This window comes from Felis catus, chromosome A2 (genome assembly GCF_018350175.1).
Source record: "Felis catus isolate Fca126 chromosome A2, F.catus_Fca126_mat1.0, whole genome shotgun sequence".
Taxonomy (NCBI): domain Eukaryota; kingdom Metazoa; phylum Chordata; class Mammalia; order Carnivora; family Felidae; genus Felis; species Felis catus.
In genome coordinates this window covers 27,196,724-27,220,737 of record NC_058369.1, presented here as the reverse complement: position 1 = coordinate 27,220,737, position 24,014 = coordinate 27,196,724, and the positions used below count along the sequence as shown (strand labels likewise).

The window sequence follows — 24,014 nt, the reverse complement described above, 5'->3', positions numbered from 1 at the left end:
TCATTGTTTACCTGAGATTCCAATGGAGCTGAATGTCCTACATCTTCTCTGGCAATCCTACCTCACCTCTACCTCCGCGGGTTATCATCCTGCATGATAGCTGACATGTAGGTGGTGGAGTAGAAGATTCTGGTCCTCATTACCTCTCACCCCAGTGTCCTGATAGAGCTTCCCAGACTCAACTGAAGCTCCAGTCTATTTCCAAATATGTGCAAGCTTACTTGTTCAAGTTTCCTGAACAATCCAAATATGACCGAGTGAAAACCCTTTAAGCGTGAAGGGTGGTACACACACATTACTAGCATTAAGCACAAAAGCCTCCATCAAAACGTGAGGACAAGGTAGTAATAAGAATACAGTTCCTGTGCGACAGCCCACACAGTTAAAAGCCAGCCTTCCTCTCAGGATCCCAGCATCCTCCACAACAGGCTGGCCACCTCTCCACTCTAAAAATAATAAAACTACTCATTTTACTTATTGAGAATTTCACATGTGCCAGGTACTATGCTAGGACCTTTGCATGCATTATTTGATTTAATCCTCAAAACAATCCTGTAAAAATGACACCATGCTGCTTTCATTTTACAGACGGAAAGACAGGCCAGAGAGGCAAAGTAACACCTCCGTGTGAACAGAAGGGCCACCAGAGGATTTTCACACATCACGACAAACCGATTTCGATATTGAAAATCTGAAAGCAAAGGGCCAAATATACCAAGAAACTTTTAAGAAAGAAGCCAAGGGACTTGCCCCATCAAATAACAAGGCTTCTAGTAGCTATAAGAAAAATGAAGACAGTGTGGCATTTGAGAAGTAGACAAATAGACAAATGGAAGAGAAGAACGGGTCCAAAACCTGACAGGCTCTCTGATGGGAAGTTGATGGGGCTGGCAGAACAGGGGGACAAAAAAGGCTATTCAATAAGGGCAGATGGGTGACAATATGGAAAAGTGAACTACAAACCATCACAAAAATACACAAACATGGATTCCATACACATTAAGACCTTACATGTAAAGGACAAACATTTAAACCTTCTGGACAAAAAATAAATAAAATTTTAATACCCTTAGTCTAGACAAGGATTTCCTAAAATGCAAAAAAGCAGTAAGATGAAGGAAATTAAGAGCACACTTAGGATGAGCACTGTATACAAGTTGAATACTCCATTGTACACCTGAAGCTAATATAGCACTGTATGTTAACTATACTGGAACTTAAAGCATGAAGACTGGTCAAATGTGACTATGTTAAAGTGGAAAACTTCTGTTCATAAAAATTCTGTTCATAAAAGAAGCCACAAAAAGCAACAATACAGCTACAGGTTGGAAGAAAATATGACAGACAAGGGAACAGCCTCTAGACAGCGGCCATGAGACACATGGTTACGGAGCAACTAAAATGTGGCCAGCATGAACTGCTATTTACTCTAAGTTTAAAATACCCTGCAGATTCCAAAGACTTCATTAATAATTATTTTGGATATTTTTGGATAAATAATATAAACTAAGTTAAATGAAATAATAATTATGATCAATTTTACAAGTTTCTTTTTACTTTTTTAAATGTGACTATTAGAAAAATTTTAAATTACAATAGTGACCTGCATTAGAGCTTTATTGGGCAGCGTTGGTCTAGAATATATATAGAGCTAGGAGTTAATACAAAGAACAAAACTCAACAGAAAATGAAAAAGATCACGAAGAAGTTTATTCACAGAAGATACAAACAGCCAACATAAGATATTTGACCTTGGAAACAATCCAAATGCATTACAAACTAAAACCACAATTAAATATCCTTAATGCTATCAGATTATCGAAACAGGACTCTAAAAACATCTGCTATTGGCCAGCATATGGAGCAGTGGGAGTGCTCATTATGGCTGGTGGGGGGTAAAAGTTGGTACAACCACTTTAGAATACAATTTGTCATTAGACAGTGCAGGTAGATGGTACATGGACACACACTAGAGATCACTTAGACACCTGAGAGAACTCTTGCACGTGTCATACACCAACAGCCACAACCATGTGTATACCAGCCTCATCTGTGATACCAAACACTGGAAATGGCCCGTGCTTCCATCAATGTTAGAGTGGTTAAGCCAGTTGTGGCTTATTTATACAATGAAAAGCTATAGTGAATGTTAAAAATGTACTGAACAACTGCAGAGATGTTGAGAAAAGCTCTTAAAAATGAAGTGATTGCACCAAATTCAGAGAGTGCCCTCTGTGGGAGGGAGGTGGCATGACTGGGGAGGGGGTCATTGGGAACAGACGGTGGCCATCAGGTGGTTCTTTTTCTTAAACTGGGTGAGAGTCCAGGAGTGCTTAGTTTCCTCTGACTTAAAGTATATGTTGTAGATCCTGACTGCCAAGTATGCTATTTCACCATTTCAAGGTATTTTTTTTAAAAAAAAAGAAGAAAAACTTCACCATGCATACACGTGATAATACATTCATCCAGAAGCACTGCCCTCCTTTTGCTTTTTAATAACATCATCTTTCAAGCGGGACAATATTCAGTTAGCTTTTTCTCTACAGCTAGGCTCCTCTCATAGTCTGTCCTATGTAACCTCCAGAGGACTTATTTAATATACAATACAAATAACGTCCGTGAAAAAATAAGGATTGCTGTCCTTGTGCTTTGAATCTTCTCCATCACTTTCTGGGGAATACCACAGGCCAAAGTGGGGCGGGCCCTACACTCAGTGGCTGCTGAGGCTCAGAGGCCTGGGTGCACGTGCGGCATTGAGGAACCATGGCCTCAGCAATTCCCAGCTCTCCCCACCCTCCCCACCACCCCAACCAGTCCTGGTTCAATTCCCTCCTTAGAGTTTCTGTCACATTTAATGCAAGATAATCTGTTCTTGAAACAGAACTTGTGGCCTCATCAGTATTCTTGGAGATGAAGAAAATAAGGGTCAGACTTAGCAAGACATGTTCAGAGTGGCCTGGTTTTATAGACCATTCTGTGACTCTCAACCACCATGGAGGCAAGGGTATCAAAACAGCAAATGCAGTCATCGGGAAAGTGGACTTCCTTCCTGGTCCCCAACATCGTTGCTAAGATTTTTCTAAAAGATCAAACCACCCTAGCAGATATTTTCCCCCTAGCTATTTAATTCATCCCTTCCCCTTAGAAATGCCAAACCGAGTCCCCAGTGGAAAAGTCCAGAGTATCAAGTATAGCTCATCTTCCACCTTCCTCAGATTAGGAAAAAACAATCCCTTATTAGTTTGTGTGTGTGTGTGTGTGTGTGTGTGTGTGTGTGTGTTTCATTTCTGGATACCATTCCCTCCACCTGAGGCCGTCCCTGGGCCAAAGTACTCTGAGCAGGAAGAGTTTGTGAGGCCTGCTAATTTCATCCGTCCTAGGCACCCTTCTGTGTTTCTAGGACCCTGAGCTCAGTCTCCTCTAGGTGAGCCCCAGTTCCAGAACATGAGGAATCAATGCACAAGCTGTTATTCTCACCGTGGAGCGGAACAATTACTAAAATCTATTTGCCAGTAAATGTGTCTTGTCTTGTAAATCATTGGGCCGTTAACCTTAACAACGGCAGTATGCCGTCTCTATCCAATTCAATTAAAGTACAGACCAAGGTAATACTTAAGAATACATTTCAGGCAAAGGAATATACTATTATAGTATTATATCCTCATAAATTAAACAATGCATTTATTTCCTTTCTTGGAAAAAAGAACACTGCATGAGAAGCACAGGGTGAAGAAACAAAGGCAATGATTCTAAGAATAGCTCAAGAGGACTAGAGAAGAATCCAAAGGCACAAAGCAAGTCACTGATGGCCACCACTCCCTCTGGCATTGCTGCAGAAATTCTGGGCAAGGTGATAGAGCAGACATTGCACTCAGACTTTTAGGGGCTTGTGGGGTACTGTGGGAGATACAGGTGCCTGAATTGCACCATAGGGCAAAAACAGTTCATTATCTGGTCTAGTCTGGCACGACTGTACCTGAAAAACTTGATGATAAACAACAAGTAGAAAGCTCTGAGTCAGAACACTGATTTCCATTGCTGCCCTAACAAATTGCCACAAACTGAGTTTCTAAAACAATGCAAGTTTATGATTTTACAATTCTATAGGTAGCAAGTGCAATCAATGCAGGTCTCATTAAAGCAAAATCAAAATGTCGGCAAGGTTTTCTGTGCTCCTTTCTGGAGGCTCTAGGGGATCATCTGATTCCTTCCTCATGCAGACTGTTGGCAGAATTTTGTTCTGTGTAGATTGGGAACCAGGGATCCTGGTTTCCTCCCTGGTTGTCAACTAGGGGCAGTTTCCAATTGTCACAGGGCACCCACAGTTCCTTAGCTTGTGGCCACTTCCTACTTCTTAAAGCCAGCAACAGTGGGTGAAGTCTCTTTCCTGTTGAAAATCCCTCCTAACTCGTCTTGCTCTGGCATCTCTCAAAATTTAGTCAGGAAATGTTTTCTACATTTAAGGGTTTATCTGATTAGTATGGGTCTACCCAGATAATCCAAGGAAATCTCTCCATCTCAAGATCCAGAATGTTAATCTACAAAATCCTTTTTACCATGTACAGGAACATATCTCTAGGTCCTGAGGACCAGGATGGGGACCTCTTGGTCGGGGGCCATGGTGGGGAGCACATTATTCAGTCTGCCGCAGTCAGTGCTCATACTAGAGGGAGCAATGCTAAGAAAGGAAGGAGAGATGAAAGCTGCCCATCTCCTCCCTTTCCTTTCCCACCTCTTTCCCATCACCTCCCTCTGTGCTTTGAAAGCAAACATGCCTACTCACCACTTTTCTGGGCTTAAAAGGACCGCCTGGTTGCAGAACTCTGTCTCTTCCTGGCCAGAAAAACTAGTCTGCATCTACCTGGCTTTCTCTGGGTGAAACGGTCTTTTATTACCTACCCAGTGATTCTCAAGCATTTGTTTATACAAGAAGCACCTGGGGGCGCACGTTCCCACTCAGAATCAGGTTCTCATGTGCTGCTATTGGAAACTAAGTTAGTTCACCTGGCCTTCAATGACCTGGGAGCCAGGTGGCTCGGGACGCTCTGCCGGCCATCCAGCATCCAGCAGGCCAGAGCATCTGATATGCAAGTGGTCTGCAAGGCTCCAGCCCTAGCAGGTGGATCTTGGTCCAGAGCCTCTCCAGGCTCCTGCTTCTCTTTATTTTGTGGCCACAAGAGACTCAGTGCTTCACAGCAGCCATACCTGTTGTTTCTAGCTCCACCATGTCCCTGAGGAAAGCCTTAAGGCAGATTGCTCACTCGAGAGATGCTTTGATAGTCTATAGTCAAAGACAGCACTTTATTTGGAGTCAGAGAAGGTTGTGTGATCTTGGGAAATTGCCTGGTCTAGGCCCCACTTTCCTCATCTATCAGATGAGGCACTAATGGTAACCACCCCAGAAGGCAGTTACAAGGATTCTGGGAGACACTGCCTGTAAAGCACAGGGCACAGTGTTAAGCACTCAGTAAAGAGCTGTTTTATTATTACTGATATTGTTGTTATTCAGTGTTGTCCCACCTGCTCTGTGACCTGGGCAAGTGGCTTGACCCCTCTTAACACTGGTCCCCCCGCCCCCACCCGCCGGCCCCGAATAAAAAGGAGACCTTTATCCAGTTCAGGAGACAAGATGGGAAATTTACCGAGGCACTTTTTTTTTACCCTAGTGTTTTTTGCTTGTTGCCAAAATGCAGGAAAAGACAGCCAGAGAGATTATAGAATTGGGGAAATTACAGATGTATTATGTATATGGTATTAGTTATTTTAGACCAAGATCAGCAAAATTTTCCTATAAAGGGTCAGATAGTAAATACTTTTGTTTTGCAGAACATACAGTCTTTGTCACAACCTCTCAACTCTGCAGTTAGACTGGGAAAGGAGCCATTGATCATACGTAATAAATGGGTGCAGCTGTGTCCACATAAAACTTTATTTATAAAAGCAGGTTGCAGTCCGGATTTGGCCCCTGTGCCATAGTTTTTTGACTCCTGTTTTAGACCAATGTTTGGGAGCTTCAAGTTTAGTTCTAGTGATAGAACCCCTATGCTGCCCCTTACTTCATTGTCTTTTACCAGATATTTGTGAATTTACTGTCCTTAAAAGCATATTTCAACAAATGTTTATATCCATGGGCATGCTTGGAAAACTTGAACTGAAATTCATGTAAATGCTTGGGACACATTCTAAAACCCACAAAAAAAGGCAATAGTAAAGGACCAGGTGTTTTGTTAAATAATGATTTTCTTTGGAAGGTTTTCAAAGCTACAGAGCTGTGTGATTTTCAATAAGTTGCTTAACTTTTCTGACCTTCATTTACTTCCTTGGTTAAGTTCAAGGCTTTAGTGGTGTCTATTCCATGAGAATTTTTAAAAAGGAAGCATATAAAGTAGAGCAAGTAATTTGAAACTCTTAGCCCAGGGTCTGTTGCATGGAACATGGATCATCACCATCATCCTCACCTGTCGCTATTAGAGATACTCCCACAAGGAGAGTTTCTCACTTACAATACAAAAATAATAATGAGTCAGCAGCTATACGGAGAACTCTGTCCGAGGAAACTACCGAGGTTTATTATAAATAGGAGAGTAAACCTGGAGGCTTTAGATCCTGTAAGATGGTCTCAAGGTTAAAACTGATTCAGCAAATCCATCTCGTGGCTTACAAATTGGAAGCCAGTGGGTCCACCAGCCAGTGGATTTAGTTAACATAATATCTAATTGTTTTTAAATTTGGATATATTTGAGCCACAACCTCTCAGGTAAACACAATTCACTGGTGTCTTAACAGAAAGTAGCCGCACACTGCTGTGTTACTACTCTGTCCGCAAAGGCATTTGAGTGTCTGACCTGTGGTCTAAATTTTTGATAGTAGGTTTCACTGCTACAACCCCAGCTTTTCATGTCATGATCTCATTGCCATCAATATATCTGGAGGTAGAGTCCTTATCTTTTCAAAAACATATGGCCAGTTCCCAGAACTAATGTCATCCAAGGCTGCCAACAAATGATGTAATGAGACAGGTTAACTGCAAAATGAGATGTTTGCTTCCTTCCTTGCTTGAAGCTGCCAGAGCTCACATATAAAAGCTACTTGAGACTCTGTTTTCACACATACACTCACACACACACACACACACACACGAATTTTTTCTTTAGAAGTATTTAATCACTTTAAGACCATTCATTATTAGATTCGTTATTACACATTATTAACATTCATTATTGAGGACTCAGGAGTCTTTGAGGACATACTCACAGATTATCAGAGGAAACAGCCTTCAACTGTGGAGTAACCTGACTTGGGGAATGGCTCAGAGAAGACGTAAGGTTTTCCCTTCCATAATCAGGGTCAAAGAGGCAAATAGCAGAGGTCAGGAGGGCTGGGGTCCTGGACGGATGCCCCCCACTGTATGATTCTCTGTGTCTGGCTCCTCAAACTGCATTAAGGGTGAGCAGAGACTGGAGCCTTTCGGAGCCCACCATCACAGCAAGCAGGATGAGGCTGTGGCTGATACTCCAGGATTTTCTGACAGCCTTTCTTGGGTCTGAACTTTTAGCTGGTGAGTACTTAATGGGCACTGGTGTCCTGGAAGTTACAGAGCAGGCATTTAATGAATTTATTCCATTCAAATTGCAGAGTCAAGAGAGTAGTAACATTGGCAATAATATTCTTAATATGAGCAAGGGGTTATAAGCGATATTTTTTAATGTAAATCAGATCATATCTGATTTCCTGCTCTGAAACCTCCAATGTTTTCCCACTCACCTGCAGTAAAGCCATACTCTCCATCAGGCCAGCAAGACACTGCAGATCTGGGTCTGTAGTCCACCTCTCCCGTCTCACCTTTGTTATTTTTATAACAGCCTTATTGAGACATAACTCACATACCACCAATTCCATTTAAAGTATCCAATTTACTTTGGATACACCATCCATTTAAAGTTTACAATTTGCTGGTTTGTAATATGTTCACAGAGTTATGCAACCATTACCATAATCAATTTTAGAACATTTCCATCATGCTAAAAACTAACCCCATACCTGTCAGCAGTCACTCTGCCTTTCTCCCAAGCTCACAGCCTGACAATCACGGGTCTACTTTCTGTCTCTCTAGATTTGCCTAGTGTAGACATTTCATATAAATGGACAATGTGTGGTCTTGTGTGACTGGTTTCTTTCATTCAGCATATGGTTTTCAAGGTTCATCAATGTTATAGAATGTATCAATACTTCAGTTCTTTTTATGGCTGAATAATACTACCTTGTAGGGATACACCTGGTTTTGTGTATTCATTCATCAGTTGATGACATTCTGGGCATTGTGAATAATATCACTGTGAACATTTGTAGATAAGCTTTCATGTGGCTATTCTCTTGGATACGTATCTAGGAGTGGCATTGCTGGGTCATTGGTAATTCAGTGCTTAATCTTTTCAATTTGGAGAAATCTTTAGCCATTATTTCTTCATATATTCTTCCCGCCCTTTTTTTTCTCTTTTCCTCTAGAACTTCCAATATGCATATGTATAAATAACTTGGATTTCATCAAAATTAAAAGTTTTGTGCTCCAAGGACATCATCAAGAAAGTAATAAGGACTGTTTTCCAAGATGGTTGCACCATTTTACATTCCCAGCAGCAGTGTATGAGGGGTCTGGTTTCTCTACATCCTCACCTACATTACTTACTACCTGTCCTTTCGGTAGATCCATATTGGTGCAATCTTTTCAGACCTGTCTCTCTCTTGGACAAAATCTCTGAGTCTCTTCCTCAGAGCTAGGATCAAAACAGTGGTCTGCCTTTCTCAGAGCAGTGTCCCTGCTTTATGAGCAGGTGCTGGGCAGCACTTTCTGACCTCCCTGGCTTGTCTATCCTTGTGTGGACAGTGTGCCTCTCCCGGTGCCCCTATGAGCAAGCTGGGTGAAGGTAACTGGGCACCAGTATTATCAGCTTGCCATACCTGGAATAGCGCCTCTACCTTACCAGTGGGGACTGGGTGGAGGAAGGGAGGCCCGACATTTTGGCAACACTCGTCTAGAATTTAGCCTCTGCAGCATGGAGCTGGGTGGCGGGGAGGGGCAGGAGAGAACGGGTTTCGCTTCAAGTGCCACAGGCTCTCACTGTTCTTACGAAGATTTGACACATTTTCTTGAATAAATATTTATTTGTTATGTGCCTTTAGGACAATTTTCAGAGTTTAAATGGTTGGGTTTTGTTTTTTAAAATAATTTTCACCAGTTATGGTTGCTTTGCTGGGGAGAGGCTCTGTGGGACTCCTCACATCACCATTTGGAAGTTGTCTCCCCCTCTCCACCCTCATCTTGGGCACCTCTTCTCCTTCTCCTCTCTGATCCTGACTGAGGGACATAGATGCCAGGCTTATCACTGCTGCAGGACCTTTGCACCTACTGTTCCCTTAGCCCTGAAAGTTCTCCCTTGAAGTAGGGAGATCCAACACAGTTGGATCCCTACCCAAGGATTTTCTACCTGATCCTGCGGATAGGGTCCCTTTCCCTCATGACTCAGAGGAAATCCTCATGATTCTAGAGCAGGAATCAGAAAACTATAGCCCATGGGCCAAATTTGGTATACTGCCTGTTTTTGTGCAGCTTACATTAAAAATTTTTTTTTACATTCTATATAGTTGAAAAGAAAAACAAAAGAATACTACTTTATTACCCATGAAAATTACATCAACTGCAAATCACAGTGATGATAAGTAAAGTTTTATTGGAGCACAGTTGTGTCCCAATTCATTTACTTTTTGTCTGTGGCTGCCTTCACACAACCACAGCAAAATTGGGTAGTGGCACGCCACCAGTCACAGTAACAAGGTTACAACTTGAAAGGATTTTGAGGTCACATGTATCACCTGTCTGTGTGAAGACATTTTCAGAGATGAAATATGTAAAATCTCATTATAGATCAGCGTTAACAGATGAACGTGTGCAATCTTTTTTGATGACAGGGAATACTATCTTTGCCAAAAGATATGCAAAATGTTATCCTCCCTAAAAAGTCTATTCTTCTCATTAGTAGACCTGAATTTTAAAAAATTATATTTAATCATTATTCTATTTTTAATTTTATCAACCCATGAAGACTTTATGCAAATGTTTTTTCTCTCTTATTATAGAAGTACCTGCACAATACCCTCAAGTTTTGCCTCTTGACCCACAAGTCAAAAGTATTTCGTCTCTTTACAGAAAAAGTGCACCAGTGAAGGTGATGCTATTCCCTTGCTGGTGAGTGATGTTAAAGGTGGCTGGCCTGGTCTGACCAATGAGATGCAAGAGGAAGTGTGCTGGGTGTGATTCTGGGAATGCTGTCTTCCTCCAGATACCTCAGGGGTGGGGCTGAGAACAGCGGCAGCCATGGGGAGGCCATCCCCGAGGACCCCACTGACATCCTGAGGATGGAAGAATCTGGGTCCTTATGCTGTGGTGAAGCCCTGAGTTAGCCAACCCCTTCTTATCGCGAGACCTCTTGCAACGCGAAACAATAAATATTCTTATTGTTTCAGCAATTCAAGCCAGAGTTTTCTGCTACTTGTTGTCCAGAGCATTCTAACTGCTATCACCTGAGAGCAGCTCATCATATAAGGGTCAGGACAAATGTCCCTTCCTCAGAAAGGGCTTTGCCAGCCGCCCTAAGGAGATAGCCTGTGATGTCCCCCTGTCCCCATTAGTCCCTGTTACTAGCATGTGTCTACAATTATCTCACCAGACAGTCTCCCTTCTCTCAAGTATAAGTTCGCCATGATCAAGGCCACTGTGTCATTAGCCACTGTTGCTCCAGGGCTTAGAACAGAGTCTGACACCAAATGCGTGCTCGATAAATATCTGTGGAATGAATTAAAAAATAAACTAATAATAGTTTAACTGATATTCAATAGCACTACTAATACTTATGAAAATTGCTACGAAATATTTACTACTAATAAATATTAGGAAGCCTAATTAGTAGTATTAATTAGTAATACTACCAATAACTATTAGCAGTAATATTTACTGCAGTAAATATTACTGCTAATAGTTCACAAACAAACATTTTCCTAAGTGTTTAGCATGTACCATGCTGGGGGCAGATTATCACATGTCCTTCAATTAATCTTTGCAACAATGTTATGAGACAAATATGACTGTCCCCACATTGCAGAAGGTGGCCTCCTCCCATTTTCTTCATTACAATCTTTACTACAAGTACAAGCAAGGGGCAATAAAATAATAATAATATATACTTTAAAAGCCAACAAAATTAAGTTTGGTCTCATTGTTCGGCCTCTGGGAACCCTTCTAGCGGGAAATGGCTCTGAACCCTAGCAATTTTGTCCCGGTTCTCATCCTCACCCTGCTGCGGGAGCAAATTCCAGCCCAAGGAGGAGGCAAGCTCACCAGGGGATGTCTCAGACCCAATTTACCATCAAGTAATGATGGTTATTGTATCTGACTCGAGGCCTGCCCTCTCCTCCTCCAGGAGACTCTGTGGTGACACATGATAATTGCCCAGGTCCTCCCGGGGTCCTGGCGTTATGCAGACAGGCTGCAGCAAATCTCTTGCTGTCTTTTGATAACTTCTCTACTAGCAGGCCAATTACTGTCCCCTGTGTTAGCTTCGGGGGTGCTGGTTGGCTCCACTTTTTTTTAACCCCCCAAAAGTCACACTCTGGTTTCGGGATGATCTCCGTCTTAAATCTAATAATTTTCTGTGACGCTATCTCTCCATGCCAATTTCCTGAGGGGCCACCCAGAAAGCATGTGTAGGTGGGAATTAATGCGCATCCCCCTAGGTCACTAGTCTCCATAACTCTAATAACTATTTTCATAGCAACGGTGTCCATCTCTATGTCTTTTTATTTATAGTAAATCTGAAGGGCAGATTTGGATGATCTAACCTAAAACATAGGCTCTGTGGGCTCTGTGGCATCCCCAAAATTCACTTGAGGGGTTCCTGGAACACTTTAAAGAGATGGGGGAAGGGGACGCCTATTTCAGTCCAGTACTGTCCAATAGAATTTTCTGTGATGATGGAAATGTTCTATATCTATTCTGTCAATACAGTAGCCAGCAGACATACAGAAAGTGGCTGGTGTGATGGAGGAAGTCAATTTTAAATTAAGTTAAAACTTCTACAGCTACATGTGGCTGGTGGCTACCTAGTGGACAGCTCCGGTGTGGAGCCTCCAAGGATGGCGACTGACCAGGGAGCTGCTTCCCATTCACAGCCGCCCTCCAGGGTGTGTGTGCGTTGATAACCTTCCTCAGCAACGTCTGGAGACCAGCCAGTAGTTATTAATGCTGATGGGAAATAACAATACAATTTACAAGGAGCTTTCATATGACCTCACTTTTTTCCTCACCCAAACCCTGTGAGTCAGCTTCTATCCCAATTTAGGGAAGAGACACGAGAACTGTAACTGCTTGACCAAAGTCACAGAGATTTTTGGCTCAGAGTCCTGTGTCTGTTCCACATGCCCACTGCTTGGTTGCTCTCCAATTTTACAACACACTGTAAGCAAAACTGTCCCACATCAAGACGGTACGGCGACAGCCCGATCAGAAGGCAGGAAAAGGGAGACTAGGCTCAGCCACAAGGGCTGTGCTAGCGGGGAGGACAAGGAGGATGGGCCGATGCCATGCACCTGTGCTCACACAAGTCCAGGGTGTGGGGATCCCAGCCTCGGGGCTGTAAACTCACCCTATTTGATCCTCATCACAGCCCCTGGAGAAGGTATTATAATCCCCATCTTCCAGATGAAGAGGGAGGATCTGAGGGTTTACAGGTCTTGCTGAGAATTATTCAGCCTCTGCAAGTGGTTGGGACAAGGTTCCAGCTCATCTGCTTCCAGCGCCCCAGACAGCTCCTCCCCCAGCAAATAGTCAAAGCTCAATACAAAACTGGCGGCAGAAACAGGAAAGCACAGTCTGGTCTTCATCAGGAACACCAGACAGAGTCAGTCTGTCATTCACCTGGGATTCTCTCTCATGCCCTCCACTTGTAAGCTGAGGCTGGAGTTTCTGGGACCCCTGGAAGCTGATTCTTATTAATGTTCTGGGACAAGTGGCCTCAGGATGGTGGCAAGCCCGGGAGAGAGACCGGCACAGCCCAGGTGGGAATGACAGTCCAGAACTGCTCTCCTACAAACAACGGGGCACGAGAGACCCGTCTAGTGCTTTCCTCATTAAAGACCTGGGATCACGGAGTCCCCAGACCAGGAAGATGACGCATCTGACCCACGCACACCCCTACCCCATGGGACCGTATCTAAACCAGAGGCCATTAACCTGTCCTGTCTGGGAGTGCTGTTGGGGTCAAGGCTTTATAAAGAGAAAAGGGACAGGGAAAAGGGAAAAGAAGGCGAGGAGCCAGATGGGAAAGGAAGAAACAGAAGTGGCAGCTACCACCACAGGGGCTCCTAAAATAGCCTGGTATTCACAGCAGGAACTCGCAAACCTCTTCTGCTGAGATACCTGGGGCCTTGTGCCCACTGCCTGCAACACTCCCACCCCACCCCTGGCCCCAGCTACACCCTCCGGATTAAGTTCTTTCTATCCTTCAAGTCTCAGCCTGAATGCAGCTGCATCTAAGAAACCTTCCTTGATCCTCAGTCCTAGTTTATGCTCCTCCCCTTTCCTCTCAGCTCCTCCCCTCTCCTTCCCTCCTGTGGATGCTAGAGGACAGGGGACCTAACCCAAGTGAGCCTTCCAGTGTCTGTCACATACTAATAATGATAATGACACTGGTAAAAATTAATATTCCTTAAGCAACATTGTGTGTCAAACAAGGATCTAAGCATTTTATACGATTAATTTAATTTTAAAACAACCCTGTGATAGGTAATATTATTATCTTCATTTTACAGAGGAGAAAGAGGAAAACAGAGTAAATAAACTTGCGTAAGGCACACAGCTAGCAAGCAGAAGAGAGAAAATTTGAACCTTTGATTTTAAACTCTTTTCATTAATCACTTCACTAACTCTGTCTAGGTGCTCACACCTATTGACCAATTCATTTACTTACTGGTTTTGTGTAAATCCCCGTCTTAAATCTAAACTGTCATGAAATGCCTCCCAGATTAGAGAGAGAGAGAGAGTTGGAGGTAGCTCTGGAGACTTGTGGCAGTCAGCAAATAATCCAACAGCTGTTAGAGATAACAGCAAGTAACCTAATTTTTTATTGGTGGGATTCTCTCTCACACATGCCCTCCACTAGTAAGCTGAGGCTGGAGTTTCCAGGACCCCTGGAAGCTGATTCTTATTAACGTTCTGGGACAAATGGCCTCGGGACGGTGGCACATCACAGGACATGCTTTATTAATTGTTCTTGGTCAGCAGTTTTCATCCGCCATATGTGCTTTGACCCTTCCCCTTGAGTGAACATTGAGAAATATGTAGTGTACCTTTAGATATAAGATTTGAACAATTTCTTAGACGTGTTTGGAGACAATTTGTGGTGGGTAAAGCAGGGTTCCGGCTGAGACGCAGGCAGAAACTGTGAGAAGGAGCACAGGCAAAGGAAGCTGACTTGATCTACCGGAGGCAATGTGGTGATGCTGAACCCATCACACGCCGGCGTTGTTTTCTTCTTTGAATGACAATAAACAAACATCTTACTCAATCTTGACTCAGATAGGAAGGACACTCAGGACTGGCTGTCCTGGTGCATTACGTCCAGGGAAAATGAGTGTGTTATGCACAGACTGGGCACCTACTCACAGGCACTGGGGTTTGGGAGGGCGGCAGGCAGAATAATGCCCCCCAAGATGTCATTGCCCTAATCCTAGGTGACAGATGGAATTACAGTTGTGAATTGGTTAACCTTATTACCCTGCTTTACCTACACGGGCCTGGGGTAAACACAGGGTTCCCTGGAAGAGGGAAGCACAAGAGTCAGTCAGAGGAAGATAGGATGAACACCGAAGAAAAGCCCAGGGAAGTGCTAGAGTTGCCGGCTCTTTGAAGATGGAAACCACAAGCCAAGGAATGAGAAAGTGCCCAGAAAAACAGCTTCTCTTCCTCTTTCACTTTGCCCTAAGAGACAGCTTTTGGAAAACCGTAAGGGCTATAGCTAATGATGGCATCCCTTTTCTCTCCTGCATCCTGTCTCAGGACAGTGATGTCAGTGTGGGGAAACAAAGGTATAGCCAGGGGAGGGGACAGCTTTCAGAGGACACTCACCCTCACTAGGCTGCAGGCAGCTCAGAGAAAACACAGGTGAGGTTTTGATCCGTGCTGTTTAAAGATGAAGACAGACTTAATGGAGGAGAGAGTTTGCTGCTCTCTGACCTTGGCTGTGTGTTTTTCTCCGTCCCCTGTCAAGTTTAGCTCTAAGAACAAACAATTGCTGATGAGCTGGAGCATGAGAATGCAAAGGGCAGACGGCAATGAGCTAGCTCCAAGGTGAGGCTGACTCGAGTCCTAGGAAATGCAGCTCACTTACACGGGCCCAAGGGAAGAGGGACTGCAGAGTTTTCGAGGCATTTACAAGGACTGCAGTGTGGGCTGGGCACATGTGGTGTGAGCTGTGTGAGCTGGGGCAAGTTATTCAGAGGCAGGAGCGCATCTGGGCAGGTCAAGGCAGGAGGTCACATCCGGCCGAATACTGGTGGGGTGTTCTGGAAAGCGTTCTCTGTAGCCAGGATCAGTGAGTCCCCTCCAGCTGGCTCAAGTCAAGAGGGGGTGATGGGACTGATGTGAGAATACGCATGGACGCTCACAACAGCCAAGAGCAGAAGCTCTAACAGATTCTGGATGCCAGCTTCTCGTTCATTCCAAGAACATCCTACCCTAGAGTCTGTGGAATCTTTCTTTCTTTCTTTCTTTCTTTCTTTCTTTCTTTCTTTCTTTCTTTCTTTCTTTCTTTCTTTCTTTTTCTTTCTTTCTTTCTTTCTTTCTTTCTTTCTTTCTTTCTTTCTTTCTTTGCCTAATCTCTTTGTTTTTTAAGTTTATTTATTTATTTTGAGAGAGAAATAGAGAGAGAAAGGGAGAGAATCCCAAGCAGGCTCCACACTTTCAGTGCAAGCCCAACACAGGGCTTGAACTCACAAACCGTGAGATCATGACCTGAATGGAAGCAAGAGTCAGACCCTCAACTGACGGAGCCACTAGGCACTCCTTTTTGGCTTAATCTCACAATGGATTTTCTTTCTTTCTTTCTTTCTTTCTTTCTTTCTTTCTTTCTTTCTTTCTTTCTTTCTTAACCGAGACATAGTTAATATACAATAAAGTATCCAATTGTAACTATACAGCTTGGTGATTTTTTTTTACCCAGGCCCATGTAATTACCACCCACATCAAGGTATAGATCAGGGGTCAGCAAACTCAGACCTGTGGGCCAAAACCCATCTGCCACTTTAAAAAAATATTGTTTTATAAGAACACAACCACATCACTGTTTGCATTTTGTCCATAGCTATTCAAGTAGTTGCCACAGAAGCATTCCAGCTTCGAAGCCTAAAATCTCTCCTAGTGGCCCACATAAAAGAAAGAGGACAGAGCCTACCCCTACCTCCCTGCTCAGTCGATGCCCTCCAGCCAAGAGAACCACTCTTGTTTGGACTTCATATAACTGGAATATTATACTTTTTCTTCACTCAACACTATGTGTGAGATTCATCCATGTTGTGTGGCACTTTCACTCTTTTTTAAAAAAATGTTTAGACAGCATGGTATTGGCACAAAACAGACACATAAACCAATGGAATAGAATAGAAGCCCCAGAACTAGACCCACAAAAGTATGGCCAACTAATCTTTGACAAAGCAGGAAAGAATATCCAATGGAAAAAAGACAGTCTCTTTAACAAATGGTGCTGGGAGAACTGGACAGCAACATGCAAAAGGTTGAAACTAGACCACTTTCTCACACCATTCACAAAAATAAACTCAAAATGGATAAAGGACCTGAATGTGAGACAGGAAGCCATTAAAACCCTAGAGGAAAAAACAGGAAAAGACCTCTCTGACCTTAGCCATAGCAATTTCTTACTTGACACATCCCCAAAGGCAAGGGAATTAAAAGCAAAAATGAACTATTGGGACCTCATGAAGATAAAAAGCTTCTGCACAGCAAAGGAAACAATCAACAAAACTAAAAGGCAACCAACAGAATGGGAAAAGATATTTGCAAATGACATATCAGACAAAGGGCTAGTATCCAAAATCTATAAAAAGCTCATCAAACTCCACACCCGAAAAACAAATAATCCAGTGAAGAAATGGGCAGAAAACATGAATAGACACTTCTCTAAAGAAGATATCCAGATGGCCAACAGGCACATGAAAAGATGCTCAATGTCGCTCCTCATCAGAGAAATACAAATCAAAACCACACTCAGATATCACCTCACGCCAGTCAGAGTGGCCAAAATGAACAAATCAGGAGACTATAGATGCTGGAGAGGATGTGGAGAAACAGGAACCTTCTTGCACTGTTGGTGGGAATGCAAACTGGTGCAGCCACTCTGGAAAACAGTGTGGAGGTTCCTCAAAAAATTAAAAATAGACCTACCCTATGACCCAGCAGTAGCACTACTAGGAATTTACCCAAGGGATACAGGAGTACTGATGCATAGGGGCACTTGTACCCCAATGTGTATAGCAGCACTCTCAATAATAGCCAAATTATGGAAAGAGCCTAAATGTCCACCAACTGGTGAATGGATAAAGAAATTGTGGTTTATATACACAATGGAGTACTACATGGCAATGAGAAAGAATGAAATATGGCCCTTTGTAGCAACAGGAACGGAACTGGAGAGTGTTATGCTAAGTGAAATACGCCATACAGAGAAAGACAGATACCATATGTTTTCACTCCTATGTGGATCCTGAGAAACTTAACAGAAACCCATGGGGGAGGGGAAGGAAAAAAAAAAGAGAGAGGTTAGAGTGGGAGAGAGCCAAAGCATAAGACACTCTTAAAAACTGAGAACAAACTGAGGGCTGATGGGGGGGGTGGGAGGAAGGGGAGGGTGGGTGATGGGCATTGAAGAGGGCATCTTTTGGGATAAGCACTGGGTGTTGTATGGAAACCAATTTGACGACAAATTTCATATATTTAAAAGAAAAGAAAAGAAAAGAAAAGAAAAGAAAAGAAAAGAAAAGAAAAGAAAAGAAACACAAAATCCAGAAGAATGAACAGACCATCAGTGGGCGATGGGACAATTAGAAGTTCTCTAGCAAATATGAAATTGGAGAAGCTGAAGGGGAAGAATGGAAAATAAAAAAAGGTTTGAACAAGCAATGGCTGAAATTTAAGTGGATACAAAATATCTGAGTAGAAACCCTACTGAACAAAATAGATATGCCAATGGCCAATCAACACGTGAAAAGGCATTCGAGGTCGTTATCAAGGAAATAAAATTCAGAACACAATGAGATACTATTTCACACCCACTAGGATGGAAATCATAACAAATGCAGATAACAAGTATTGGCAAGGGTGTGAAAACGGTGATAGTGGGAATGTACAATGATGTGGCCGCTTTTGAAGAAAGCCTAGCAGGTCCTCACAGATTTAAAAACGAATTTAACATGAGACGCCACAATCCCACTCCTAGGCATCTACCCAAGAGAAATAAAAGAGATAGCTGGATAAAAACTTGCGCACAAATGCTCGTCGTGACGTTATTCATAATAGCCAAAAACTGATGAATGGACACCACTCAGAAATAAAAAGGAATGAGCAACTGATACCAGCAGCAACATGAATGAACCTCAAAGATATTATACTGAGTGAAGAAAGCCAGATGCCAACACCACATATTGTAGGACTTCTTTTACATGAAATTTCCAAAAAAAAAAAGGCAAGCCCATAGAGTCAGAAAGTAGATTAGTGGCTGGTGGGGCTAGAGGTGGGAACAGGAAGTGCCTGCAAATAGACATAAAGGAATCTTCATTCGTGATGAAATATTCTAAAATTGGATGGTGGTGATTATTGCACGGCTGTGTAAATTTTCTTAAAATGTTCAATTCTTTACTCAGGATTTATGATATATAAATCACACCTTAAAAAAGCTGTTTTAAAAAGAAAAAAAAAGTTTATTTTTGAGAGAGAGAGAGAGTGCACAAGCAGGGGAAGTACAGAGAGAAAGAGAGAGAGAGGGACAGAGGATCTTTGCTGACAGCAGAGAGCCCTATGTGGTGCTCAAACTCAGGAACTGTGAGATCATGACCTGAGCTGAAGTTGGCCGCTTAACCAACTGAGCCACTCAGGCACCCTGGCACTTTCTCTCTTGAGCATCACCATTAATGTGACCTGTTACACAATGCAGGCATCTTTTGCTTGGCCCCACTGACAGTGGGGTGCTACCCTGATGCTGGTTCTCATAGGGTCCCCAGGGCACTCTGGGCCCTCTCTACTATAGTGATTCCTGACTCTCTCTCTCTCTCTCTCTCTCTCTCTCTCTCTCTCTCTCTCAATAACCTATTTCTGAGCCATAAATACCACTGAAAGTCTGATCAGAGCTAGAGACGCTCCTCTCAGATAAATGCACAGTCAGAACATGCCCAGCTAGAGATTAAAATCTGTTGTTTTTTTTTTTTTACATTTTTCTCTCTGGTGTAAGAAAGATGTGAAGAACCCATCTTGGATCCATTAAGCTTCACCTCTCTTAGAAAAAGAAGGGATTGGAGAGAGAGACCCTGTTTTCACATAGCTTCTGTGATGGGGACCAAGGGGTGGAATAGGATGTTCACTGTTCTGAGGACCTGACCCAGGCATATGTGTCCCTGGAAGACACAAGGACAGGGCACTGACCCAGCCCTCTAGTGGGTGGGAGGCTGGCTCTAAGAGACTGCTCAGGTCCCAGCCTCCCTCCAGGAACTACACAGGTGGTCCTTACAGCCGGACAGCAACAGCATCTGCTGCTGACTATGGGCACCAAGCTTCAGCCAAGACCTGGCATGGTCGGGGGAGCATTATTAGCAGCAGGGGACTGAATGGTTTCCAGAGCTTTCCTGGCTTGGGTGTGGGAACTGGACAGAACCCGTAGGTCAGTGAACCTCAGGGTTCTTGGATCTCTCAGGTGGTGAGAGAGCCTTAAAATAATGATTATGAATCTTCAGCTAAGGAGGTAAGTAAAAGAGAAATTAATTGGTAAATAAGAAACATTATCCTACTTGCACCTCAAATTTGTGAAACAGTTCATACCATTTATACACATAAACCCAGAATTTCACACATCATCTAAATGGGTTCATGGACCCCAGGCAAAGAGTCTTGGTTTAACACACTATCCTTTCTACTTCACTTCTCACTGAAAATAAGCAGAGCCTTTCTGTGCTTAAATTCCCAAGAGAATCTTGTTAGTCAAGTTAATATTTTTAATCAGGCCACACGAATCCAGGTCTCTGGACATTCCATGGATTAGTTGTCTGTCTATAGGTCAGGCTCTCAGCCCCAGTGATCTTGAACATAGCTCCCTGGGCAGTGGGGCAAGGGGTGGGACAGCTTCCCTGAGAAGGAGGTGTGAGCAGGGCAAGTGCAGTGACTCTTGTATCCAGCCTGAGGGGGTTTGGAGATGGTTGATGGAAACTGCTTAGTGCTAAAACTTAGTCCAGCTAATGCTGACTGGGTACATGGTCAATAATGGTAGCTACAGTGATGCTGATGAAGATGTGAGTCAGTCCCTAGAGAATCACTACCTTCGAAGACTTTCCTGCTGTTCTACTTCTCAGTCCTGCTGAAGGCACTGGTAAGTGTTGAGAGCAGATATTAAATGCACATGGGTTGACAGGCCGGTGGAACATGAGCATTTGATGAGGGCACACATTTAAAGAAATTAGAGGAGGGAAATTAAAAGTGTCCCTCAAGTCGTTAAAATACAGGTAGTTGGAGGGGTGTTTGAAAAATGAATCGCTTTAATAAATACTTAAAGACTAAATAAAGATATTGCATAGCAATTTGAATAGGAATATTGTTTGAATGATTATAAAAGTTGTTCCCTTCATCTCATAAATTTATGTAATTAAACTAATGTCACAGTTTGCTCTTGCATGGTGGCAACATGACAGAAGTGCAGAATTGTTACTCCACAGCTGGCTAATTAGGATGACGTGTGATTCTTCTTACTTTCAAAGTTCTTTCGGATTTTGTGCTCAAACCCCCTTCCTCTATCCCAACCTGATGTCTAAGTAGTTATAAATGGGCCTCCCATTCCAGGACTTGAATGTGATTTGGCCCTATTCTCTTTTCACCCCAAATTAGTTTAGGCATCAGTAACAATTTAAAGAGAGTTAACAAAAGATATAACTTGGATTCCAGAGAAGGGGACGAGGAGGTCTGCTTTTTTCAGGATTCACCTAAGAGGGACGTATTACTGGTTCCAGGGTGAGAGGGAAGCCCAGGCATCTTTGGATTTTATTTTCATCCTCTTGCTTTGCGAAATTTCTTTTAGAGGAAATATCATTTTCTTCCCAAAGTGGAAAGATGTTGTAGAAAAAGCCCAGTAATATCTGTATTTCAGCCCAGCACCCACAACATGTACACCATCTGAGTTCTGCTTTTCTGATCTGTGATATGAAGGGCTTACGTGGATCCATCCATCCATCCATCCATCCATCCATCCATCCATCCATCCATCCATTTAACCTGCTAGCATTTCTGAGTGCCTAAAACATTCAGGCACCTATAAATGAAAGATAGTGTTTGGCTTCAAAGAACTCACTAGCAAAGAAGAGAGCACTGCACAGAGGTTAAGAGCCCAGATTCTGGAATTAAATGATCTAAGTCCCAGTTGCCCCTCCACCCCCCTATCTTATAAGATGCAGACTCTTAGATAAGTTCCTCTACCTCTATAAACTGTTTCTTTAAATTTAAATTAGGGTATTAATATAATATCATAGGACAGCTGTAGAGGTTAAATGAGATAATACCTACAAAGCACATTACCTGGCAGAACAATCCATAGGAGCTGCTAAATTGGTGAATGTGTTTAAATTGCTCTAATGCAGCTACGTAAGTAATGCTTGAGCAACACTAAGACAGCCACTAATTCTTTCTGGGATGGACTGAAAGAAGGCAAGCAGAATTTTAGGGAAGGTGATACTGAGTGGGATTTTGTAAGTTGAGTAGGAGTTTACAATGCAGAAAGGGGGGTAAGATAGTGAGGGCGGAGGGGACCGTATGTGAAAATTCACAGACAATGAACAATCGGCGAAACGATCGGTACATGCAGGGAATGGTACAGATAAATCTAAAAAGAAATCCTGGGACAACTTTATAAGCAGAATATCAGTCAGAAGCCTTTTAGTTGCTAACTGCAGAAAACCCAGCTTGAATTGGTCCAAACTATAAAAATGACTTACCATTTTTTGGGCATAGATAAGGTTATGGCTCTTAGAAACATGAATACCTAAATGGTCAGATTGGTTTGATCCCATGAACTGATCACCAAGGAACGGATTCTTTTTTACATTTATACTTCTCTCTTTTGTAGTATTTTCTTCCTCCTAACACTGGATGCCCCTCATGGTCACAGAGTGGCTGCCAACTATCCAGTTTACATGCTTCCCAAGTAACATCCAAGAGAAGAAAGAAAGCCTGCTCCTGACACTGTCCAACAAGACTCACCCCTGAACCAATCTCTCTACTTACGGAAGTCCATGGGCCAGTTCACATAGATCTGGGACATCTTAACCAATCACTGTGACACCAGGCATGGGGTTACCCCTTTGGGTTAGAGTAGTCAGAGCCATCTTTAAAACTGAACAGCCAGTCTTTATAACCCACGTAGCTGTTGCACAAGGGGTAGGAATGGGATGGATGTAGAAAGGCTGACCACGTGGTTCATCAAGAAGACTTTGTAGGCCATATTTTAGACTTTATTGTTTATACTATGGACAACAGGAAGTCACTCACAGGCAAAAGCCCACATTTTAGAAGTAATTCTGTAGGCAATTTAGGGTCAAACTGGGGCCAGGAGGCCAGTCTGTATCTAAATCATCTCTCAGGTTGCCTGTAGAGCAAACATCCTAACTCCCCTGGGCAAACAGGTATTATGGGCAGACACCATGCCTCTCAGAAAATACACTTCTTAGGTTGCATTCGGATTCAATGTGTTGAACTGTTCACAACTCCAAGCTGCCAATAATAATGGGGCAATAGCTGCTATTTAATTCAATGTGTTCTAAATCACCTTAAAATCTATGTACTTGAGTTTCATCCTGAAAACCACTTGTAGGACACAGGAGAGTCAAATGAGAGAATTTGTTACAGGTGGCATAGGTAGGACATGAGAGATATAACTGTGTGAATCTTCCCACAGCCCTGAAAAACAAAGAATAGTCCTAACCTCGTAGGTTGTTTATTCACCCACTTAGCAAATATTTATGAGAACCAAACACGTATCAGGCCCCATGCTAAAGCTCAGGAGAGAAACAACTGAGCAAATGTTTGTTATATGCTTAGAAGGGTTCCTCTCAGATCTGGAAAGAGAAAAAAAAATGGGAGGGGCACATACAGATCCCTAGGATACCAGACAAATGGAACCTCTGGTGATAGGAAGACATGCTTTGAACACGTCACATGCTAACACCAGTGAAGGTTTGTGGTCTGTCCAAATCCTCGGAGGACATGGCCAGAAGGTACAGTGGTCACAGATGGAGGTCATTGGCATTTATTTGCTCCCTTGGTAAAAAGAAAAAACGTCAGTGTTCCTCACTGCTCTTCTAATCCTGGAGTGACCTCAAAAGTTCCTCTTATTTGATACACACCATAATGTCATTTAAACTGTGTTTCAACAATACCCAACAAGTAAAGTTTAGCACTTAAGAAAATATAAACTACCTTCATGGCTTGGATTTTTCTATCCTTTAATTTTTTTTTTTTTACATTTATTTATTTTTGATAGAGAGAGACAGAGCACAAGTGGGGGAGGGGCAGAAAGAGAGGGGGAAACACAGAATCTGAAGCAGGCTCCAGGCTCTGAGCTGCCAGCACAGAGCCCAATGCAGGGCTCGAACTCACAAACCGCGAGATCATGACCTGAGCCAAAGTCTGACCCTTAAGTGACTGA

The 24,014-nt window shown here is 42.9% G+C and overlaps 2 long non-coding RNA genes across 4 annotated transcripts in view; one reads left to right on the top strand and one right to left on the bottom strand.

The window, feature by feature from the left end:
- LOC109496496 overlaps positions 1-24,014 on the bottom strand; it is a 353,319-nt gene that overhangs the window by 310,141 nt on the left and 19,164 nt on the right. For 2 of the 3 annotated variants that reach the window (XR_006594749.1, XR_002152534.3), the window contains exon 1: positions 4,784-5,552. The exons of the other annotated variant lie outside the window; for it this stretch is intronic. This is a non-coding gene — a long non-coding RNA (uncharacterized LOC109496496). Of the gene's footprint in view, positions 1-4,783; positions 5,553-24,014 lie in introns of those variants that run through there. 3 annotated transcript variants of the gene reach the window in all.
- LOC123384111 lies at positions 7,146-10,636 on the top strand. The gene is made up of 3 exons (XR_006594751.1): positions 7,146-7,558; positions 10,135-10,243; positions 10,338-10,636. It is a non-coding gene; the product is annotated as an uncharacterized LOC123384111 (long non-coding RNA).